This window comes from Vulpes vulpes, chromosome 16, assembly GCF_048418805.1.
Source record: "Vulpes vulpes isolate BD-2025 chromosome 16, VulVul3, whole genome shotgun sequence".
NCBI classification, from domain to species: domain Eukaryota; kingdom Metazoa; phylum Chordata; class Mammalia; order Carnivora; family Canidae; genus Vulpes; species Vulpes vulpes.
Window position 1 is genome coordinate 15,286,313 of NC_132795.1, and position 18,254 is coordinate 15,304,566.

Here is an 18,254-nt window from a genome sequence, read left to right on the forward strand (position 1 = left end):
ATCTGGCAGTGTGAAGTCATAGCAGGTTGCTTCTCTTTGCTGCCACCACTCTGGGGCCTGGGGCTTTCTTGTGGCTGTGGCCTTGGGTATAGAGACCTCCCCCTTCTCTGGAGTTCTCTGCCTTGTATTCTGTTGCCATGGCAACAACCCACTTTCATTCTGGACTTCCTGCATGGGAGAGGGGAACCATTTACTACCATGGCATAAACGAGGAGGGGTTATTTAAGAAAGAAGTCGACAAGGTTAATCATCAACACATTATGCTAGTGCCATAAAGTCTGATTTAGTGGTAGGATAGCTTGTTAGGTATTTGTGGGCAGTATTGAAAAATAGATTAGCTATCCAGATATGAGATTTGGGGTTCCCTTTGTTTAAATATCTGCCTATGTGCCTGTTGTGATTCTATTTTTAATGAGAAAAATATTTTTGTTCGCTAAGTATATGGAAGATCTGTTTTCAGTAATTCAGTGTATTAAAGAAGAGAGCAAAATTTCTAGAAGGAAGGCTGAGTGCTCTTGCAGGGTGTGGAGTGCTGGGATAAAGCAAGATACTAATACCTGTCCAGCACTGTCATAAGTCTATTCAAATCTGTTAAGGGATTATGTGGAAACATAGTAATATATCATTTAAATACTTTATTTGGAATAGAGCCACCTTTGAAAAAAAGAAATTGTTAGATGACTTGCTTTCTAAACACCCTTATGTATTCAGGCCTGCAAATGCAGGGATTTATTGCAGAGCCTGGTTCACTGTTTGGTGACTACATAAGTCTGATACAGAGACTTCATGTGCTCTGAGCAAGATGTCTTAGCCTGGCACAGTGAGCCCGGTCTTGCTGTATCTCAGCATTTCTCTCCTTTACTCCTGGGAAAAATTGAGATTCTCTTTCTAGTTCAAGTACAAGCTTATCCCTGGCCTAGGTTGAGTTCCTTTTGACTTTTACCAAAGCAGCTTCTCTTTTCTGGTTTCCAGCTTTTACTCCAAACACAGATGGAGACCTCTGGTTTACTGAAGAGGCAGGTCTCTGCTGAGTTTCACAGAACTATGTAGTTCTCTGTCTCTTGCCTCCTTCTGATGCCTGGATGTTTGGGTTCCATTTCGATCAGATATGCCCTGCAACTCCAGCGCATTTGTCTTCTCTTGGAGAAGCCAGACAAGATTCTCATTTATTCACTTGCAATCAGCTACTGCCATCGCACAGAGACACACAGTGTGTGTGAGCATTATTACACCAGGGGCATCATATGCTTAGGCATGGGCCAGGGAGGGGTGGAGTCTTGGCTGGCAGGCTTATCTGTGACAGAAGTGATCAGTAGACAGTTTTTCTGTCAAAAACAAAGGTGATACTTCACCTACTAGGCATCATTCTCTGTGGCTGCCCTGAGTGGGTTGCCATATTTAGTTCCTTACAACTCAATAGGTAGCCACAGCCAACTAGATTGGGGGACACCTAATGGACAGATCCAGTTGGATTTTTTGAAGAATCCCAGGTGAGGTAGTGACCAATGTGAGGTTGCAGTAGTCAAAGTGGGCCGTGTCGATGCTGAAGGTGTAAGGGAGTAGGAGGAACTAGGATTAAGTAGAAGCTGTTGGGTACAAATGGGCAACACAGAGCACACAGAAAGAATAAAATGGTTAGTGGCTGAAGGAGATGAGTAGACACAATAGTGGGGGAAGAGAAATACTAAGAGAGTCAAAGAGATATGGAAAGAGAAGAGTGGAAGGAAAAAGGTAGAGGGAGAGAAGGAGAGGGAGAAGGAAGTGAGGAGAAAGGCAGAGGAAGGAGGGAGAGAGGGAGAATCCTTAATCTGGGTTCCATTCCATTTGGGTTTTCATAGACCAGTACTTGGAGGAACATTCCTTGGACCCTGCCCATGTTGGTTCAAATAATGGCTCCTTACTTGCTAGCTTTGTAACCTTGGGCAAGGCATGTAATCTTTTTTTCCTCATCTGTACAATGGGCACAAGTATAGTATCCACCTCAAAGGGATGTTGTGAGGAAGAAATAAATTAACACGTGTAAAGCACTTACCAGGGTGCCTGGCCCACTACTTAAGTGTGATCTATTTATTACAAACACTCTTGGTTTCAACTGAAAATTTCTTTTTACCAGCTCATACGGCTCCTGACAGCAGTCACCCCTCGCCCCCAACCTGAGTTGAACATATTTGTGGATGTCTGCTCCTTATAATCGAAAACAGCTTAACTGTAGTACCTTAGGGTACTTTTCAAGTTCTGAATGTTCAAAAAGTCATATTTTCTTTTGACTTCTAGAAATTTAGGATAAAAGGAGAGAGTGTGTGCCCTGTGGGACCAGAAATAGGCAGAGCGAAAGTGGAGGCTTTCAAAGTGTGTCCATTGTCAAGACAAGACATCTCTAATTTGGGCAGAGTGGAGGGGTTATACCTTCCCTTCCTCTGGGGTTACTTCTTGAGGCCAAATGCCACATGGACAATTTGGCTACTTCTGTATTGAGTAACCATGCTCAGTTTTTGCTTCCCTCCATCCTATTGTCTCATTTGGACCCTAAAGCTTGTAGCCTTCACACTACTCACCTTGTGTGATATTGTTCCACGTGTCTTTACAGACGTTGGCAATGAAGTACCATTTTCAAACACTGAGAAGAAAGCCCACGGAGGTTTCCCCTCAGTGGCTAACACTATTCCAGAAATCTAGTTTGTCCTTTGGACCTGAGTAGAGGAGACCCCCAATCTGAGAGAGTACTGAGAGCCTTTGCTTGCATTTCTGGCATGCCAGCGATATCAGTTTGCTAAAGCTGCTTATTTAAAGTACCGTAGACTGGGGGAGGGGGGGGGGCTTACCAGAAATTTATTGTCTCAGAATTCTGAGTAGAAGTCTACAATCAAGATGTCACTTCCTTGATCCATGAGGCTATGAGGGAGTCTGTGCTTGCCTGGCTCCCAGCTTCCGGTGGTTTGCTGATGATCTTCAGTGTTCCTTGGCTTCCGCTCCATCACCCTGTTCTCTGCCTTCATTTTCACATGGTGATCTTCCTGGGTGTGCGTGTCTCTGTGTCCTCTTTTTATAAGACACTAGTCATATTGAATTAAGGCCCACCCTGATGGCCTCATTTAACTCAATTACCTCTGTAAAGACCCTATCTCTAAATTAGGTTGCATTCTGAGGTACCGGGGTTAGGACTCCAACATAACTTATTTTGTTGACACAATGCAACCCATAACACTGATAAATCTGAGGAGTGGGTGCTGAAATGGCTCGTGAGGTTGACAGGTTGGTGATTGGGCATAATACTGGTTTACTGATAATGGGGTACTTGTGAAGCCCGCCCGGTGACTCTAGCAATTGTAAATCATACCCTCGTTGCTTAACACTCTCTTGGCATTTTAATTTCATACTCTCTTGGTTTTTCTATACTGGCTTTCTTCCTTAGAATCCTCACCTGGACTCCTATGTATTGGTTGGCCCCAAGTCCTGAACTTTGACCCTTTTTCTCCGTCAACATCCTTGGGAATCTCATCCAGTTCTGTGGCTTTAAATACTATCATTAGGGTAATTTCTTTCAAATTCATACATTTATTTCTTAAGCCCTGGTCCATCTTCTGAAATCCTCACTCATATATTTAGTTATATATATATTGTCTTGTAGTCATATTCCCTTAGATGTTTAAGAGGCATCTCAAACTTTTAATGTCCAGCACTGAAATCTTGATATTCTCCCATAAATATATTCCTTCCTTTGTGTTCTCAATCTTGGTAAATGGCACCTCTGTGTCTAATCAAGTCCTAGGAATACATCTTAGCCCCTTGTTTTCCCCCTCCTTTTGATCCAGTTGCAAATCTGTAGATTGTTACTTTGACATCTCTCCAGCACCTGTTTATCTTTCATTCCTATGGCCTCCATGGTGCTCCAAGTCTCCACATCTCTCACCTGTGTGACTACAATAGCCTCCAAAATGATTCCCCTCCCTTTACTCTTGTTAGCCTACTCTTCCAGATGGTTCAGACTCACATAGCTCAGATCCTATTCCTTCTTTGGTTTAAATTCTCCACAGGCTCCTCATTGCACTGAGAAGAAAATATAAGCTCTTTACTCTGACCAAGTAGCCCACAATGGTTGGGCCTTTGCCCAACGCTGTCCCACCCCTTGGCTAAAATCCTCCAAGTCCATTCCTTCCTGAGGGCTCTCACTAGCTGTGCCTCCTTTCTAGAGAGCTCTTCTTCCAGATATTCAGTTGACTTTACTCCTTTACAAGTCATTTATGTCTCAGCTCAACTTCACCTTCCCAGAAAGGGCTTCTCTGATCACTCAGCATAAAGCAGACACTGTCCCTCTTCGCCATTTATTTCCTGCCTAATTTTAATTCTAGAATTTATCACTGGCTGCTATCTTTTTATTCATTCACTGCCTGTCTCCTCCCATTAGAATAGAAGCTGCATAACACTAGGTACATTGTCCTACTTACCCATTTTACATCCTTAGGGCCTGAAGCAGTGCCTTGCACAATTTAAGCATCAGTGTGAATTTGATGAATGAATGAACAGTGATTCTGGGCAAGAAAGGTGAAAGGAACCTACAGTTAAGTGTGTACTGTGTGTCAGGCATGGTTCAAGCCTTTACTGCCAGGATTGATTTTGATCCTCATGAAATCCTTTAAATTAGGTGTTCTTTCCATTTGACAGATGAGGAAAATGAGGCTTTGAGAGACTAAATAAGGAGACTGATCCAACAGCTCATAAATTATAGAGCTGAAGTTCTAACTGGTTTCTATATACTTTCTAGTATGACATAAGCTGGAGGTGATAGGTACATAATATAACCAATGTTTTAGAAATAAAAGTGTAAGCAAGTGATTGAAAAGTATTAAGAACAATGTTTGGTTCTGGGTCAACTAAAGAAGATACTTTTTTGACCTAATCTCTCTATAACTGGAAACTTTAATTGAAGGATTAAAGATTTCCACAGTAGAAGGTGTGCTTAGGGCAGATAATCTGAAATAGAAGTTTTGAATTTTAATGAAAGGGAACTTACTAAAAGCGGGGGGGGAAAGCGGGATATATTTGTTATTATACTGTTTTGGGATTCAGGACCAAGAGGCAAGTCTGCAGTGGTGGTAGGGGTGGGGTGGAGGGAACTTGAACAGTTTTCCCAGATGCTCTGTGCCTGATACAGTGCTACCTAGGCACAGCGCTGTGGTAGATGCTCAAGAATATTTGTTGAGTGAATAAATGGGGAGAATGAAGATACTTTTTTCCCTCCTCTCATGTGCTTATCACAATGGCAAAGGTGGAGATGGGGAGACTTCATGTGGCTAAGTGGCTGAAAACAAGTTAAGAGACTTCACCAGGATGTGTAGGCACGTCCCTGTTTTCAAAATGTGTGAATGTTCTCCTCCTCCTTCCTAGTGTCCATTCCCTACTACCTGCACGCTCATTTATTCCTCTTATACCTGTGAGGGAGTAAATACATGGTGTGTTACTTTGTAAAGATTACAAACTCTCTCCTATTATACTCTAATGACCCAGCATCCATCTTTTGTTGATTGTGGTTATGTTTTGGGAAAGCATGATTTAATCCATGATGCAGTGCATTCTTGGTGATAATGAGCTATGAAGAATGGGGTCCTAGTGTAATTTATTTCAGTAAATTTCAAATTACTGTATAGAAATACCAGGAATAATCTCATGAATAAAAGAAATAAAGGAAGAATTTATGGGATCTTTACATTCTCTAAGGAAATAATTCAAGTACCAGAAGAAGAAACTAAATTTAGGTAATCAAAAACCAAGGTGTTTAAAGAAGAGCTATTGTTTGCAAGATCTGAAGTAAGCATGTGGAATGCAGTACAAAATGGGAAAGGTGCCAGCTTACAGGGAGCCAGTAGCATGAAGATACAACTGTTTGCAGATAAAATTATCCAGGTCAAAACAAAGTAGGTGATTCAATTTACAAAGGACATAAAAGACAGTAGGAAAAGATCCTTTATATACCTAGCAGAAAAGCACCAGGGGAAGCTCTACCTCTTGACTAGATGTGGAGATGTCAGGGTAGATGACACCAAAGAGGTGTTTTAATGGAAACTTGTGCTAACATTGGGATTGTAGGCCAGGTTCCCCAGCAGCAGACTCTGCAGTGGATATTTACATGCAGGTGATTTGGGGGGAGTGCTGTGGGAATAGCCCCTACTGTGGAGGGGGGTAGGATTGAGCTGTGATGCATCTGTAACAGAGGCCTCAGTGGGTCCCACCTGGAGCTCTGGAGCTGGAATGGGCCTTCAGAGATGTTCCAAATTGAGGCATGGGGCTTGGGGCCTTTGTACTCCTATATTGTCCAATTAATTAGATATGTGTTGTCCCCAGAGGAGGCATATCCTAGAGCAAGGCAGCTCCCTTCAGTAATTCCTGGGGAGGGACTCAGCTGTGAGCTACCAACAGCTAACTCTTTTGGCATCTGGAGGAAGGGAGGGCTCAGTCTTGAAGGAGTAGGGCCTCCACAGAGCACCATAGATGTCTTACATATGATGAAATCCCAATCCTTTGGCATACCCTTTAAGTTGGATGACCATATAATTTATTGTGTGACCCAGGACACTTTTGAGAGTGAAAGGGGGCCCTATCAATAATTACTTAGGGGCAAGGGTCAAACCAGGATGGTTCTTGGCAAACTAGAATGGATGTTCATCTTATCTGTAAGGCTCCTGATAACAGGATTGCCTCTTACCTTCACTCTTTCTAAAGTCCACTCCACTTTGCCTTCCATTAGGTGCTAGACCAAATTAAGCCATGTCTCAGGCGAGGGCTCTTGCTTTCATCACTTCCTTCCACCTATTTTTTAAGGCTGTCCCTCCCTCTTTTTTTTTTAATTTTTTTTGTTAACTTTTATTTATTTATGATAGTCACAGAGAGAGAGAGAGAGGCAGAGACATAGGCAGAGGGAGAAGCAGGCTCCATGCACCGGGAGCCCGACATGGGATTCGATCCCGGGTCTCCAGGATCGCGCCCTGGGCCAAAGGCAGGCGCTAAACCGCTGCGCCACCCAGGGATCCCTGTCCCTCCCTCTTATACTCTTCATAGCTCAACTTAAAATTTTCCCACTCAGAGAGGTCTTCTCATTTGTTTTCCATCATCGTACCTGTTTATTTTATTCACAATCCTAACTACAATCTGAAATTATAGTCACTAGATCTTAAGTTCCATAAGGATGTGATTATGCTATCTTGCATACCAAAGTACCCACAGTGATTAGCCCAATGCTGGTTCATACATGTTTGGTACTCAATAAATACAAAGAAGTAAATGAAGGAAGAGCCTGGGACATTGTTCTGAAACAAAAATTGTGTGTGTGTGTGTGTGTGTGTGTGTGTGTGTGTGTGTGTGTGTGTTCAATGAAATGCCCGAAGATCAGCAAAGGACAAACACATCACCTACACTGGGAATTGTAGATGTGACTGCTGACCCTGAAAATGTGGACATAGAGGGATGCAAAACATTAAACAATCAATTTGCAAACACCTAGAGGATCACAGGCTGCTGGATAATAACCAGCAGTTTAGCGATGAGGAGATATTGTCAGAACAATCTAATTTCCTTTTAAGACAGAGGGACTTTCATCAAAAGCATTTATTAAGTGTCTGCACACAGCTAGGAGAAGCCTGTCGGAGGTGGAGGGGCTTGTATTCATCTGTGAAGCAACAGATTTAATATGTGTCTTGACTTCAGCTAAAATCTGATTTTACTTCTGTGATAATTTCCTTTCACAGGCCAAGCAAATATGAGTTACTTATGGTAGGAAGTGTAGCAGAAAGTTACAGGGTTAAGCCCAGAATAATTACTAAAGCCTTTCAAAGTTGAAAAAACCTTAATGATTATAGGTGAAGTCATTTTAAAGGTGAGAAAGGGTGGCCTTTGGCTCAGGTCCCCTGAGGTTGACTTTTCAGTGCTCTACCTCTTAACACCTGTCTGTCCCAGAAAACAGAATTGCACTCAGATTAGCAGGTGATTTGTTCTAGGTGCATTTGGAATAGTTACCAAATGCCCTCCTCTGAGAAAGGGTCCACATGACTTACTGGAAGCACAAACTTTAATATTGATTCACACACAAGCACCATGGTCAGGATTGCAGGGTAAAAGTAATACCCTTATAGGGATCAAAAGTCACAAGGATGCTCCCAGACACCAGTGTTAGGTGTTATAACCTTGACTTTTAGATACAGACAACATTTTGGGCCAAGCTGACACAGACTCATCCTAGTATCCAGCCATATAGACCTTGCATATGTGTGAATCGAATACAGAGCAGCTGAAAAATTCCACAACAAGAAACACATACAAAATATTAAATGTAAGGTCCTGGGAGATGGGACCCTTAAACATAGTTTAGGAGTATCATGTCCCATCTATGAGAATGGGAAGGCTACCAAGAAGGTCTTGTCAGCCAATGGGAAGTCCACATCAGAGAAGTCACTAGCAGTACCACAAAACTGGCCTTTGAGCAGCACACTACCCTAGAAAGACTGAAGAGCAGGAAGGATCCTTACCCTGAGAAACCTCATTTTGGAATTTTGGAGAATGTTGAAAAAAAAAAAAAGCCTCACATCCATCCACAGGGGAATAAGGTGGTGGCAGCCTGGTGAACCAAAGAACCCATGTAGAGTACCAATGATAGGAGGTCAAATGGAATTGAACATTCCTTCATGTACTCAACATTTGTAAGAATTTATTTGTGGGTGGGCACTGTAGTGGGTGCTGGGATACAGTGTATGCAAGATGGAGGCCATCTTTATTTTCATGGAACTTAGAGTTTCTGGAAAGTCTATACAGACTCAGCTGAGGGGTCATTATATTTTGGGGCCTGTGGAGAATTACGGAATTTGAAGAATAACTGAACCAATTAGAACAGGGATTAAGAAGGATGGGGGCAGCTGGTATTAAGTCATCCAACTATCCAGTGACATAAGGCTGCTTACATAGAAAGCCTAGAAAATAATTTCATAATCCATTTTATGTTTCATAAATATATGGGTGTATTGCTGTCCCAAAGAGGGCACAGGGCATTTGAATGTTTGCCAAATTCAATGGTTACAGTAAGGTTCTTGTCCTCTCTATCAGTCTGGAGCATTCAACACCATAGACTAGAAGCTCCTTCCTGTCTATTCTGTCCTCTGGATTTTGCTGACACCATATGTCCCTCCTCATTTGCCCCTTCCTTTACTGGCTGTTCATTCTCAATCTGTTCTGCTTCTCATCTTCTCAGCTGCCCTGCCCATAAATGTGGGTGTGTCCCAGGGCTCTATCCTCGGGCACACTTTTTTCTAATCACTGTTCTCATGTGACCTTGTCTAGGCCAAGGTTTCTGGCATCTGCATGCCAGCGACCACCAACTGACTCCTCCAGTGCTGACCCCTCCTCCAAAACACCCCTCCCCAGGACTTCAGGCCTATGTGGTGTTTCACACGTGCGGTGTCTCCCTGCCCTAATGGACAGACATCCTAGAATCAAGCGGCCCAGCCCTGTCCCTCCCCCAATGTCTTCCATCTTGGTTCATCCAGTGACTGAACAAAGATCTGGACCTCACCTTAGATTCCTCTCTGTCCTTTAACTCCTGCATACAACTCATCTCAAGTCCTGTTACTTCTTCCCCTTAACCATAATTCTCTTCATCTCCATTAAGATAACCCTGGCCAAGTTAAATTATTGCAGGAGTCCCTTAACTGTTTCTCTTCTTCCACTTTTGGTCCTTGGTGACAATTCTAAGTCTGTCAGCCAGAGAGGGGTTCATATAAACACGGATCAGATTTTGTTACTCTCTTGTTTTAAAAAAGTGATGATAGCTTGCTTAGTGGATTTGACATAAAATCCAAATTATTTTCTTGGCTTAAAAGCCCTATGTGTTCTATATCCCTTCCCCTCCATGCTAAATGCTTCTTCAATAAGGAAGGCTTCCCCGGCCATGAAGCTAAAGTAACACCCAGTTACTCTTTATCATATGCCCTTTTAGATGGTCTCTATATTACCTACTACTAGTTGATGTTTTTATTATTTATTTCCTCACATATTTATTTGTGGTTTGTCTTCACCCATTGGAATGCAAACTCTAAGAGAGCAGAGACATTGCCTCCCCAGGACCTGGAACAATACCTGTTATACGGCAGAAGTTCAATCAATATCTGCAGAATAAATAAATGAGTATGAATGCCTGAAGGGTACTATTATGCCATCCTGTCATGCTGTGCCTCTGCCTGAATTGAGTAAGTGTATCAGTTGGCTCTTGCTGTGTTACAAGTCTTCCCAAAAGTTAACGACTTACCATAGCAAGCATTTACTACTGCTCTCAAGTCTGTGGGTCAGCTGGACAGTGCTACTAACTTGGGCCAGGTTCGGTTGATCTTGATTAGGCTTATGTGGATCTGTAGTTGGCCAAGGGCAGGTTGGCCAAGGACAGGTTGGCCAAGGGCTTCTTGGTCTAGGAAGGCCTCACTCAGAAGCCTGGTAGTTCTTTGGCTGTCAGTGAGGGTAGCAGGAAGACTGGGCCATACGTCTCTTTCATCCAGCAGTGCAGCTTGCTCACATGGTAATCATGGGTCCAAGAGGAAGAGCCAAAGTGCTCAATGCCTCTGGAGCCCGAGGCTGAGAACTGGCACACCATCACTTCCATCAGAATCCGTTGGTCACAGTGAGTCACAAAGCCAGCCCGGATTTAAAGGGTGGGGAGATTAACTCCGTTTATTGAAGGAAGGAAATGCAAAATCACACGCAAAGGCGTGGCTTCAGGGGGAGGGTAAAGAATTGGGGGCATTTTTGCAATCAATCTACGATATTAAGGAGGACATCAAGAGTGGCCGCTGCATAGAGCCGTATTCACCTTTCCACACATGTGCATAAAGTGCATGTATAAGGCCCAGAAGTGCCTTTCCATCAGTCCACAGGCAGAGGTTTGGTCACAAGATCCAGCCTGTCCTTGGTCGCATAGCTGTGGTGACAAGAATGGCAGGAATGGGCCCCTGGGCATGCTGCTGAACACACAAATGTGCAGACTCATCTGTGGCCGAGGGGAGCTGCAGACCTCTGGTCCTTCCTGATTCTCCTTTACTGTCGCTGAGCCAGCCCCTAATTCCATACTGCATGCGGAGCAGGGCCTAGGAAGGTGCTGATGCAGGAGGCAGCAAGCAACTGGGCTACGTGCAGTGCCAGATGGCTCTCAACTTGCACACATCTGATGGAAAATAGTGTTAAATCAAAAAGTGCTTCTTTTTTTTTTTTTGGATAAAACTCAAATGACTCAGAATGAAAAGGCCTTGACACAGCCACCTTGAGGGAACTCCTTAAAAAGTGAGGAAACCAGTACACTCAGCTTTGTCCACGCCTTCCCAGCATGGCAGCATGTGTGCATCCTGAGAAATTCAAGGCTAAAGCAAGAAGAGAAAATGTTTGTTCCAACAGATACGTTCTTTCTCAAAAAAACACATACGTTGTCCTGAGTATAGAAGTTATTCACGACACCTAGATGCTCTGGAACTTGCCATCAAATCACAGATTCAGAATCTAACTCCGAGGATTAACAACTTGCTCTGAGTCCCTTACTCAGTGGAAAAGAGCTCTCCTGTCCTGGCTCCCTATCTTCTCTCACCTTCCCCACTTGCCAGCTCAGGTTTAAGTTCTTTTTCCCCACTTAGATGCAGACGATTGTGTTTGATTTGAACATATTGATTCTGAGCAGGTGAGAGTGGACGTAGCAATTCAGCTGGACAAATATTTAGATCAGTGAAATGTCCTTTGGAATCACTAGAGCCAAATGTTTCCTTTTCCCAACCATTTCACTCAGCTACTTACCTCCCCAGCATAAAAGATTCAAATTCTTTCTAAATTTCATCTATTAAGAAAATACTTCTAGGCTATAGCTACATGATATCTCCACTGGGAGCCTTGTTCCTCTCCATACTCTGAGCAAATCGAATCTGAAACAGATTAAAATGACTCAGCAGCAGGACTTGGGTCTCTGCGTCTAGTTACTTGTTCAGTTCACTAATCTTCAGGGCCCTCTTGCAACACAACATAGAAAGAAAGAAGGAAAGAAAGAGAGAAAGAAAGAAAGAAAGAAAGAAAGAAAGAAAGAAAGAAAGAAAGAAAGAAAGAAAGAAAAGAGCCAGGGAGTCCATTCTACTGTATTTGAAACTCTTCTTGCTTCCCACAGACACATTCCTAAAGGCACCCGTCATGGATGAAGAGCTCCACTGGGGTCAGAGTTGGATCCCACTAGACCGTTTGGGGCATGTGGGTGAAGCAGCAGAAACGCAGTGTTCTTATAGCCTCTCCTTCATGATTCATGGCTCTCCACCCTGAGCCTTGGGACATGCCCAAATTTACCACAGAAAGAAAAGACTGTGGGCCTGGAGGGGCAGGGAGGAAACCAGAGGCATGTCTGGGATGATTAGGCACATGAAAAGAACACTATGGGAAGCTTTGCTTGTCCTCCTCTCTGGCTAGGGATGCTTAAGTGCAATAGACAATATTGGAATGTGGTGGATGGCAAGGCTTACGTTGGATTCTTGTGTTATAGTAAAGGCTTCCTGCCATCTTCGCTGGAGCAAGGGAAGGCTTTGGGTAGCAGGGGTGGATTTCATGATAGAATGAAGGGGCCAGCGTGTGCATAGTGGTTATGAACCTCTTTCTTTTTCTCTGCAGGGAGAGAGCCCACTTCTCTGAAACAATGGAAGCTCATGTGCTTGATGGTCCCCAAGTAACTGACCTCTGATCACAAGGACAGAACCAGCAGGATTCGTTCTGGTAGATTAGATATCTCCTGACATTCTTAAAAAGGGACTAGAGTATTTGGTACACTGACATAGTGAAAAGATCTCCAAGCTTTACCAGCCCTCGAGCAAGGATAAGTTCCCATTATGTTTGGTGCTCACATCTCCACCAACTCCATAAAAGTTTGCAAAGCCCTTCTCCATCCTCTGCACACTTTCACCGAAGTGTATTCCTGAGAGTGCCTAAGGAGTATTCTCAGGGGCCCACACATCTTCCTGAGCCTCTGACCTGCGGCGTTGAGCGGAGCCACCACTCTCTCTCAGCCTTGGTGACCCGGATGGCCTCTGCCTCAGCACCCACCACTCTTCAACCGCACAGGCCTTGACAACTTGGCAGCTTTTGGCAACAAAGAGGAGAGCCCTTCTTCCTCTGTGATACGTTCCCAACAGGGGATCCTATGGCAGAGTTGCTTATGCCCTAGTCTATGATAGGGTTTGATAAGAGAGTCCTTTATTTTACACATTTACTCCTTTCTCCATGGCATGTGCACGTGGAACAGCTGGGATGGGAGCACTCACATACCTGGCCACCAGCTTGAGTCAGAACCATGTCTTCCCTCCGATTTTTAGGACCTGTTGCCAAGTCCGGTTTATATTCTAAGGCTCTTCACGGCGTGGCCTTTCTTAGGTGCCCTGCCTTCCCTCCATGCCAGCTGCCTCTGAAGGCCTTCCCCTCCCCCTCCTTACCACTCTGTCTACTATGGTCATGTGTTTGGATCCCGATGGTACACAGAAATCACACGCTCCATTGAGGTCCCCTTAGGCCCCGGGTAAATAAGTTGAAGTTAATACAGCAGGGATGAGGATTTTTGCCTGGCTTCCTGGGCCAGCCACATGCAGACCTTGGTCCAGTGCAGTGGACACTTTTGTAATTGCTCCCATTTCTGTCTGCTGCTTTGTCAGTGGCTTCCTGGTAAATGAGTCTCTGCACTCACAGGGCTACCACAATTGGCTCCATCAGGATATCAGCCACATGGCATGTCCCATGGGGCAAGAGCTGTATTGTCCATGGGATGCAGCACAGGTTTGGAAAGCCAGAGGGGCAGCTGAGGGTCAAGCACCAGTGAGATCTTGTTTAAACAGGAGTTAAAGAGAATGGCCTAAAAAGGGCTATGGGTCCAGGGGTCTAGAAACGGTGCTGTGATCAAGCAAATTGTGTTTGAGGATGATTGTCCTAAGTACCTACAGTTGTCTACTACTCACCCGTGCAGGCCAGACTATGCTCGCTCTGCCGATGGGCCAGGCTGACTTTGAGGACCAGGCAGGCATCACATGCTCCAGATAGGAATTAACCAATGGCTAGAGCCCTTCCTTGGGCTTGAGGGATTGTTTATAAGCATAAAGAGAGTCAAAGACTACAATTCCTTTATAGTATTGGGCTTAATAGTGCAACTAACAGTATTCTAACTGGATTGGAAATTGAGAATTTTCTTTTTTTTTTTTTTAAAGATTGATTTATTTATTCATGAGAGACACACAGAGAGAGGCAGAGACACAGGCAGAGCAAGAAGCAGGCTCCCTTCAGGAAGCATGATGTGGGACTTGATCCCAGGACCCCACGATCATGCCCTTAGTCAAAATCAGATGCTCAACCACTTAGCCACTCAGGTGTCCTAGGAAATTGAGAATTTTCTATGCAGTTTAGGTTCTTTTGAATTCCAGCTGCATACACAGTAGACCCCCCCAACCACCATAAGTGGGAGTATATGACAGCCTGGGTCTTCTGTTATTGAAGCAAAGGTAATCATTTCTTAGTTTACTCCAGTCCCCTTTTCACAGAGATGATTGCTGTGTATTGTTTTCTTTTTCCACTGTTGTCCAAGAGGGTCTCTGATACCTCCTTAGTGTCACCCTCAGCTCTTCTCACACCTGTCGTGTGTGACACACAGTCGCTTAGGGGAATGTGATGGGGGCAGTTCTTGTGTTTCAGGAGATGAAGAGTGACTTGGGTGGCCTGTGAATAATAAGCTGAAGGTCATTATCTGTGTTGCTAGCTCCTAGCTGAGCAGCAGTATCACAACTAACCAATCAATCAATCATTTAGTCATTTAATTAGAACCTACTGTGTGCCCATCATTTTCCTTGGCCTTGTGGACCATTAGACATGGTGCCTATCCTTGGATTGCTTACATACTAGTTGAAGACACAAAAGTTACACCCGTGAAACAATTAGCAATCCCCTAAGTGCTCAACAGCTCAACAACCCTGAACAAAGAAGAGGGAGAGCTCAGGGTAGTCAGGAATGAGAGAGTATTTTCAGAAAGGGATGGAATGAGAGGTAGAAATAACCAGATTCTCAACATTTCTTGTGCCTCTCCATCCAAAAGGGAGAAGCTGAGATGCTATTGCACTTATGACAGGCCAGCATTGGGTACCAGCAGTACTGATATGGTCACTAAGGGGCCCCGGGTGCCAACCCTGGGTTCAGGAAGGGAAATCAAGGTGTCTGGGTACTTGCATGACTTTGAGAGTGAGCACCTCCTTATAGGGGTACTCTAGGTGCCCCTAACTCCTCCACCTGGTCCTAGCATTCGACTTGTCCTACCATTTTGATGCGTATGCTCTTACTCTGTTTCATTCCCTAGCCCCATGTTCTCTGTATTTCTCCTTTAATTCATGTTATTTTTCTCTCTCCTGGTTGTTTCTCTCCATTCTGTCTCTTCTGTTCTTTTCCTTCTCCTTTCTGCCAGTCTGTCTCTAGTAGCTTCCCAGTGCCCCTCAGTGATGGGCTCCAAACGTTTCTAGATTCTAAAGTAGGCTGGTGTTCAGAGGTCATGGGGCAGGTGCAAGCAATGGCTGTGACCTGCATCAGCATTGTTATTTTAAATACTGTGATAACAATAATACTGTTACATATCAGAACCTGTAAGTCTTTGGATCTGGTTTCTAAGAAGGCCTAAGTTCTTTCTCTGTAAGAACTCCTATGTAAAGGAGAAAGATGATTTAAGTTTCATTGAAAAATTAACTTTAATGAAAGAGATTAATAGATTTGATATTCTTAGCCAACTAATGCTTCCAAATATCTTCCCTTTGGAACATAAGCTCCTTGTTTATCTACCTGGTTCTTGACTGACCCCTCTCACTTTATCTCCAGCACCTAGAACAGGTGGTACACAGTAAGTGCATAATACATATTTGTCAAATAAATGAATGTAGAGTTTTAGGATTTGAAGGGATGTTTTAAAATGAGGGGGAGATGGAGGTATGATTAGTCCCAGGAACGAGGCAAAATTATTTTAAATATTGGAGATGAAGTTTGAAATGGAAGCTGTGTTATAGCTCAATATCCTCCACTTCTGAAATAATAATTGGTGTATAAACTTGGTCTCCTCATCTAACCACTATAGGCCTTAGTGCCTTCTTGATTTTGATTTTGAATATATTGCTTTTCTCCCATTTCCATCTCCACTTGGTGCCTGGACGACTCTTTGAGCAGAGCCTCGGAGAACCAAACAGTGTATGGACAGCATCAGTCAAGCAAAGACTTGCTTATGAATTTTGGGAATAGAAGTTAAGTTTTTCCTGCAAGTTTTCACAGTGTAAGCTTGTGTTTTCTCAGTTTTATTCTGTATTACTATTGGTTACAAACATTGACTACACAGGTTGTTCCTTTGGTTCCTGCACTTCTGCTTTTGTAGGCATGATGCCTTGTTAAATAATGTTAATCAGCTGAGGAGGTATAGATTAGGTGGCCTGAGAATCAAAGTCTGTAAGGCCTACAACGAAGAAGGTAGCCTCAGCCCCACCCCACATTCTCTGGGCCCTTCTGGGTAAAGTGCCAGGCACTTGCTTGACATAGTTCGGGTATTCAATAGATGTTGATGCCTTCCTTTTCTTCAAGAAGGAGGAAGCTGATTTTGTATAAAGCGCTAGGATATCACATCTTAACAATATTGGAAGTTTTTACTCTGCCCCTCATGTTTTGCTCACTGTTATTCAACATTTTTCTTTTTCCACTTGGTCAATTCCTTCCCTTCCATTTTGGCAGTTGCACTGACTTACTTTTCTGAGCCAGAAATGGTGAGAGGGATGGTGGCAGCGAAGACACAGAGAGGGGGATGTGGGAGGCTATTCTCTGACATGAAATAAAACGTAAATGTAGCTGTGAGACTGCTTCAACTGTGAGTGTGAGCGGTGGTAGCACCAGGTGATCGCTTGAGACCTTTTAGAAGATCCTCATCTTTTAGAACGGGTGTTGCAAATTGGCAGCCTGAGGGCCAAATTCAGCCACAAACATAATGGTTTAGCTAACAGAGCATTTGGAAATGTTTTTGCTAGGTACAGCCTAGGAGATGACCCACTCCCTGTTGTCTTGTCCTGGGCAAGTAACATGCTTATACAAACTGCCTGTCCCCTCTCTAGGGTTTGCTTTAACAATTTATACTCAGATGTCAGTTGAAGCTCCTTTATGGTGATTCTCCCACCGAAAGAAGACCTACAGCAACTCATAACCAGCTCCCTTGTCCTTCCTGCCCAGAGCAGTTTAGGCCGTCATCACAAAGCTTGATGACCATGTCTGTAGACCATCACCGCAAAAATCAGCCTTCTGATTGACTACTAGAAATTGCCTGACTCCATGTTTCAGAACCTCTCCTACTTTTTCCTGCCATGCTAAATATGTGACAAGCCAAACTCTTTCTGTGTCAGTCTTCGCCGTGTCGAGCTCTGTTGGAAGCCTCTGGGAGTTCAGTGTGCAAAGGAGATAAGCCAGGGGCATGATGCTTGCTTAACAGTTCTCTCTGTAGTGTCCTTGTATTCTTAGCTCCTTTTTTCTTGCCCACTTCCTTGGTCTTTCATCATAAATTCCCTGTGTTGTTTCTATACCACTCTTGGCAGGATAGCCCACTGTATTCCTTTATTAGCTCGACTTTGAAAGGAAAAGGATGCCAGGGTATCATTTGATGGTTTTTCTCTGCCAGCTTTTGGGCACTCAGATTTACTGGATCATCACATTTTAATACCTTTGCATCCCATCCTTTTGCCCCTCCCAGAAGCTCTTCGCCTTTTCTAGTCCTTACTTCATCACATTACAATGTTCCATATCTACTCTAGTGTCAGAAATGGGCCTCCCCTCCCCTATGTCATACTACTTCCTTTCAACTCCTCTCTGAGAATGTGGAACCCCAACCACTGGGAAGTTTCTATGGAGGGCCATTTGATTCTCTCTTAAGGATATCACAAAAGGGATTTCTACAGTCACTGAGGGTAGATTTTAAGACCACCTCGGTCTGTCCCAGCTCTTAAAAAAATTATTTTAATGCAATAAGTTTATTGGGGGAGTATTCTAGGGATCAACATTGTCAAGGGAATAATAGAACAGAATTGAGTAGAGAGGGATGTTGAACTCCATTGCTGTTACAGCATTTTTCTGCCATTTTTTAAATAGGGCACTCTGAGGCTGGAACATATTTTCAGAGCTGTCTCAAATCAGGCAAGGGAGCCAGGTCTTTATCCCCCACATGGACC